Genomic DNA, 7,685 nt, shown 5'->3' on the forward strand with positions numbered 1-7,685 from the left:
CATATTGATAATTCTGTTGTCCATGATGTGGTCTTGTGTTGTGAAACTACAAACTTTCACAACTGGTGTTGAGTTCAACAACAGACAACAGTCTGCCATCTCCAGCCTCAACGCACAAATCCGGTACTGTTCCATGTAACAATGCAAAGTGCCTTAAATTAATTTCCTAATAAGTTTATCCCCCCCCATGAACCATGGACCTTGCCGTTGGTGAGGAGGCTTGCGTGCCTCAGCGATACAGATGGCCGTACCGTAGCTGCAACCACAACGGAGGGGTATCTGTTGAGAGGCCAGACAAACGTGTGGTTCCTGAAGAGGGGCAGCAGCCTTTTCAGTAGTTGCAGGGGCAACAGTCTGGATGATTGACTGATCTGGCCTTGTAACATTAACCAAAACGGCCTTGCTGTGCTGGTACTGCGAACGGCTGAAAGCAAGGGGAACTACAGCCGTAATTTTTCCCGAGGACATGCAGCTTTACTGTATGATTAAATGATGATGGCGTCCTCTTGGGTAAAATATTCCGGAGGTAAAATAGTCCCCCATTCGGATCTCCGGGCGGGGACTACTCAAGAGGATGTCGTTATCAGGAGAAAGAAAACTGGCGTTCCACGGATCGGAGCGTGGAATGTCAGATCCCTTAATCGGGCAGGTAGGTTAGAAAATTTGAAAAGGGAAATGGATAGGTTAAAGTTAGATATAGTGGGAATTAGTGAAGTTCGGTGGCAGGAGGAACAAGACTTTTAGTCAGGTGATTACAGGGTTATAAATACAAAATCAAATAGGGGTAATGCAGGAGTAGGTTTAATAATGAATAAAAAAATAGGAGTGCGGGTTAGCTACTACAAACAGCATAGTGAACGCATTATTGTGGCCAAGATAGACACAAAGCCCATGCCTACTACAGTAGTGCAAGTTTATATGCCAACTAGCTCTGCAGATGATGAAGAAATTGATGAAATGTATGACGAGATAAAATAAATTATTCAGGTAGTGAAGGGAGACGAAAATTTAATAGTGATGGGTGACTGGAATTCGTCAGTAGGAAAAGGGAGAGAAGGAAACATAGTAGGTGAATATGGATTGGGGGGAAGAAATGAAAGAGGAAGCCGCCTTGTAGAATTTTGCACAGAGCATAACCTAATCATAGCTAACACTTGGTTCAAGAATCATAAAAGAAGGTTGTATACCTGGAAGAATCCTGGAGATACTAAAAGGTATCAGATAGATTATATAATGGTAAGACAGAGATTTAGGAACCAGGTTTTAAATTGTAAGACATTTACAGGGGCAGATGTGGATTCTGACCACAATCTATTGGTTATGAACTGCAGATTGAAACTGAAGAAACTGCAAAAAGGTGGGAATTTAAGGAGATGGGACCTGGATAAACTGAAAGAACGAGAGGTTGTAGAGAGTTTCAGGGAGAGCATAAGGGAACATTTGATAGGAATGGGGGAAAGAAAAACAGTAGAAGAAGAATGGGTATCTCTGAGGGATGAAGTAGTGAAGGCAGCAGAGGATCAAGTAGGTAAAAAGACGAGGGCTAATAGAAATCCTTGGGTAACAGAAGAAATATTGAATTTAATTGATGAAAGGAGAAAATATAAAAATGCAGTAAATGAAGCAGGCAAAAAGGAATACAAACGTCTCAAAAATGAAATCGACAGGAAGTGCAAAATGGCTAAGCAGGGATGGCTAGAGGACAAATGTAAGGATGTAGAGGCTTGTCTCACTAGGGGTAAGATAGATACTGCCTACAGGAAAATTAAAGAGACCTTTGGAGAGAAGAGAACCACTTGTATGAATATCAAGAGCTCAGATGGCAACCCAGTTCTAAGCAAAGAAGGGAAGGCAGAAAGGTGGAAGGAGTATATAGAGGGTTTATACAAGGGCGAAGTACTTGAGGACAATATTATGGAAATGGAAGAGGATGTAGATGAAGACGAAATGGGAGATAAGATACTGCGTGAAGAGTTTGACAGAGCACTGAAAGACCTGAGTCAAAACAAGGCCCCGGGAGTAGACAACATTCCATAAGAACTACTGATGGCCTTGGGAGAGCCAGTCATGACAAAACTCTACCATCTGGTGAGCAAGATGTATGAGACAGGCGAAATACTCTCAGACTTCAAGAAGAATATAATAATTCCAATCCCAAAGAAAGCAGGTGTTGACAGATGTGAAAATTACCGAACTATCAGTTTAATAAGTCACAGCTGCAAAATACTAACGCGAATTCTTTACAGACGAATGGAAAAACTAGTAGAAGCGGACCTCGGGGAAGATCAGTTTGGATTCCGTAGAAATGTTGGAACACGTGAGGCAATACTAACCTTACGACTTAGAAGAAAGATTAAGAAAAGGCAAACCTACGTTTCTAGCATTTGTATACTTAGAGAAAGCTTTTGACAATGTTAACTGGAATACTCTCTTTCAAATTCTGAAGGTGGCAGGGGTAAAATACAGGGAGCGAAAGGCTATTTACAATTTGTACAGAAACCAGATGGCAGTTGTATGAGTCGAGGGCCATGAAATGGAAGCAGTGGTTGGGAAAGGAGTGCGACAGGGTTGTAGCCTCTCCCCGAGGTTATTCAATCTGTATATTGAGCAAGCAGTAAAGAAAACAAAAGAAAAATTCGTAGTAGGCATTAAAATTCATGGAGAAGAAGTAAAAACTTTGAGGTTCGCCGATGACATTGTAATTCTGTCAGAGACAGCAAAAGACTTGGAAGAGCAGTTGAACGGAATGGACAGTGTCTTGAAAGGAGGATATAAGATGAACATCAACAAAAGCAAAACGAGGATAATGGAATGTAGTCAAATTAAATCGGGTGATGCTGAGGGAATTAGATTAGGAAATGAGACACTTAAAGTAGTAAAGGAGTTTTGCTATTTAGGGAGTAAAATAACTGATGATGGTCGAAGTAGAGAGGATATAAAATGTAGACTGGCAATGGCAAGGAAATCGTTTCTGAAGAAGAGAAATTTGTTAACATCGAGTATAGATTTAAGTGTCAGGAAGTCGTTTCTGAAAGTATTTGTATGGAGTGTAGCCATGTATGGAAGTGAAACATGGACGATAACTAGTGTGGACAAGAAGAGAATAGAAGCTTTCGAAATGTGGTGCTACAGAAGAATGCTGAAGATACGGTGGGTAGATCACGTAAATAATGAGGAGGTATTGAATAGGCTGGGGAGAAGAGAAGTTTGTGGCACAACTTGACTAGAAGAAGGGATCGGTTGGTAGGACATGTTTTGAGGCATCAAGGGATCACAAATTTAGCATTGGAGGGCAGCGTGGAGGGTAAAAATCGTAGAGGGAGACCAAGAGATGAATACACTAAGTAGATTCAAAAGGATGTAGGTTGCAGTAGGTACTGGGAGACGAAGAAGCTTGCACAGGATAGAGTAGCATGGAGAGCTGCATCAAACCAGTCTCAGGACTGAAGACAACAACAACAACAATAAGTTTATACAAATTTTAAATAAACATATTTTCATGGATTATTACAATACATAATACATAATGTTTTGTTTTGATTTTGACATCTTGTAAACAATGCTACTGTTTGCATCCTACCACGATAGTCGTTATCATTGTTTCGATCAAAGCTGTAAGAATTGTTTACATACAGCTGGAGCATTGCCCTTCGCATTCTGAAGAGCTCAGTGCTTGCACGCACCATCTGTTACTACTGACCCGCTTGTGTAATGACTCTCGCTGCTATCCTGTGTCAGCTCCTACGGTCTTTAAATCTTACATAAGGACACTTCAATTGCGATTTACAGATACATTCTTGCTTCAAGCATAATGCACAAACACTCATTTACCAAATCGTTGCTTCATTCCACTATCGACTGAATACTAGTATTCAATGAACTGTGGGTGAGGCCCGATCAACAGGGACTTACATACTTTGAGCAAAAATAATAGTGCATTGAGAAAGGCTAGCTTCTAGCCGAAATCTAGATCTGCATAACAAAATTTAAAAAGGACGACTGATTGCTGCAATCTATAATTTACAAGTCCATATAACAGTCGCCGAGTGCAACCGCTTTCCGAATGGAAGGCAACCTGATGAAATAACTGAATGCTGGTGGCACCAAACATTATTGAGAGAAAATCCGCGCTCGATGGTCATGCGTCATTTGTTTTTCTTGTGAGTGGTACCAGTGTGTCTTAGAGAAACGTAATCATCTTATAAGCGATCGGATATTAAAAATACGATCGCCACAACCATGCTCTTGTCAGCCTGCATAAAAGGCGATCTTGGTTCCACAAGTACCCACAAGTATTGCTAGCGAGATCTCTGTTAAAAACTACACATGCTTCTTGAGTCGAGGTATGGCATTATGGCATTGCTTCCGAATGAAGTCGTCTTCCACACAGATACTCGGACACACAAATACCGTGACACTGAATATAGACAGTGATCGTGGGGTATGTATTTAACAGACCGGGAGCGTGGGCACGTATCGCCAGTGAAGCAAGCCCATAACAAAATAGCACTTCTCACCGAATTTAGAAAGTGATTCGGCTAAGGAATGTGGTTTTAAGCTGGTATTTGCAACTCTCTCATGCCACTGCTGGATATTTCCCACACTAACAAACAGCATTAGTAACACATCCTATCACGATTCCATGAAGACAGTGTAACAGAGGTTCTGTGATATATCCACTGGGCTATAGATGAGCGAGGATGATGACTGACTGAAAATGAGCACATACAGTAGATTTTGCCCTACGTGACGAATCACGCTAGATTGAAGACGTAATTCTATCTCTGATTTGGAAAGAAGTCTCTCCATTCAACCACCTTCTTGCATAAGTTCCTATGGAGATGTCTTTTAATGACTACAGGCACTGGTGCATCATATGTCTCATATGTCGAAACGGTCATCTTTCTCGAACCTGTCTGCTAAGGGCTCCAGACAGCAAAACTTCAGCGTGGTTTTAGACTGTCCCTCTGCATCTTGTAACTGGTCCTCAATCTCCGCCCTGCCACCCCCCCCCCTCTCTCCTCCCCATGCAGGATTTCCAAGTGACTGTTTCAGTTAAGGTCAGAACTAAGCTATATTTACCAACATCTGCAGCCTGTGGAGACACTGGGTGAGCTGAGTTAATGCAACAGGATCGCGTTTTGACATTCAGTGGAAACGGGGACACGTTGAGATAGCTCCACCAAGTGTATAGAGTGTGTAAGGCCAGTGGCAAATGATGCTTTCTCCTGCAACGTGAGGTAGCAGTAAAGATAGTATGAGCAGTTACAGTGGCGTTTCTTAATCAGGAAATTAATGAAGACTCCGTATCATATAGGAACTGGAAGAATGATGAGGATTTTGCAATTGCATTGTAGTGCTTTTCCAAACTACAAATAGGTGTTGCAGTCTAAAGGAGATTGGCACCCCTCAGGGTCCATTCATGTCTGTCTCCCAAATATTCTCTCTATCCTCGTTGCTTGTTATCATCCAATGGAGAAAAACTACAAACTATAAATACTTAGCTAACGTCACCCAGCAGAGAACTCGATAAGATATTACTGCGTTCCTCTCTTCAGATAAGAGCGTCTGCTTGCTGACATTGAGTGTAAGTGGCGATCTTATCAAATACACAGGTATTGGTCAACTGGAGCAGGTGGGCAGTGACCAAAGTCGCTTGCATAGATCAGTGTAAAGTTTCATAGCCCGTGCTGTAGGAGAACCATAGCCCACAGACTATCATTCTCAACAGAGGGTCCCTGTGTTGTTTGTTCATACACAGTTTGAAACATTGATTTTCTACTGTAACACGTCCAAGGAGTGTATGACTACTGCTTTGTACCTCTCCATACATTAACTCTTTCCACCACGACTTTGAGGTCTGTGTCAGGTGCTAAACCGACATTAACACATTTCGATCCATTGGCTCTCACAGGAAGTTCGATATCACATGGTGTAAACTATACTACTCCTACAACACACAGGATGCTTGATATAAAAGACAGACATGGCGTTTCTTATTGACAAAAATGTGGAGGACATCACAACATATGGAAACTGGAAGAGTTTGTGGCATTGGGGAGGACTTCCAAACAACTGCCCGAAGGTGATGACCTCTACATTTAATCTCATCTTTCGCAATGGCAGGGTAGCAGATGGCTAGGTGTTCCATTTCTAAGAGACCACGAGCATTGATTACTCACAGCACTGTTTAGGTACTGGCCATCTCTGCAAAGCGTTGCTCCTAACACTCTCTCCATCTCAAACGAGTGGTGTCAGTCAATCATTATATGGTAATCAATAACCTACAAGTAGGCGGACGGGATGGACAAGACACTGTCAATATGGGACAATGTACTGTGATAAGCATCACAGTTGACAATGCGATCACTTTTAGCAATTTTACCAGTTTTTCCACGATTTCAACGCCGACCAATGATACGGCATCAAGCTTCCCAATTTCTGTATCTTCCCTAAACCAATCCTCCACCACTTTGCATGTACCATATACTAGTTTGCAAATGTAGATACGATGACTGTAGATGACTGTGCAGTACATCCAGTCATGGTTAGTTCAGGAACATATAAACCAAAGTATACCAAACAGCCTCCTGTACCGATGCAGTTAGACTATTTAAATATTTCTAGCACTTTGAGCATAGTGTGTAACTTACGATTATGACTGCCTATCTTCCCTTATGTGGGTGGGAGTCGCAGAGCATTTTCATAGGGTAAAGTTGGAGACTGAAAGATCTCCTCACATTGTCTTTGAACAACCTTCTCTGTAACACTGTCATCAATTTAATTTGCAGCTGACCAGAAGTGAGAGGGTACTTACTGTACCCACTACATTCCACATCTTGTGAAGTAACAGAGCGACGTGAGACTGTTTCATACCTATCTTACTCATGTCACGCATCAAAACACACAAGACCTCTCTAGATGTGTGCAAGTCGAGAAGGTTAGCACCTCTTATCTGTACACAGTAGATAAGAGATTGTTGTGACGATGTAACAGACAGTTAAGAAGACGTGTGGTTTTTTCATGAATGAGCTCCAGAGGGTCGGCGTTTGAAGCACTTTACGTAAATCAACTGTGTTATCTGTTCTAAAGTAGTGTTCTAGTGTCTGGGATCAGTACCAAGTAGGTATCAACAAGAGAGAAATGATCGTAGAACTTCAACACACGCATTTCTAAGGCTACAAGGATCTGCACTTAAATACATTGTAATGTTAAAGCCATGTGGTTTCCAAAATATTAGTCATGCAAAGTCCAATGCTCTTAATACTCTAATGCAGCACATATATCTTAAACATCTGACATACACCCACCCCTCAAGTTTCTTCATCCCACTCACTATGGTGACAAACTTAAGATGATGAAACAATTTCCTTCTACACCAAAGAAAAACATAGATTCATTGTGGTACATGCACAATATAGCTTTCCGAGATGAATAGCGCCCACTGTTCACATGCGATTATGGTTCAGGAATTATGCTATGCTCGCATCAGTCCTGTAACATGATCGTCAGCAGCGGTAAATGCCACAGACAGACGCACAGCGGCGGTGACATTACAAGCCGTGCTCCACTAACTCAATAAACAGGACAACTGATAACTAAATGTATACACAGGGTTTGAAGTAACTCAGACACTTGTCGCTAACTTAGAATCACTGAAGTTATGGAACTGAAGACTCGATCTA

Source organism: Schistocerca nitens, chromosome 2, assembly GCF_023898315.1.
Source record: "Schistocerca nitens isolate TAMUIC-IGC-003100 chromosome 2, iqSchNite1.1, whole genome shotgun sequence".
NCBI classification, from domain to species: Eukaryota; Metazoa; Arthropoda; class Insecta; order Orthoptera; family Acrididae; genus Schistocerca; species Schistocerca nitens.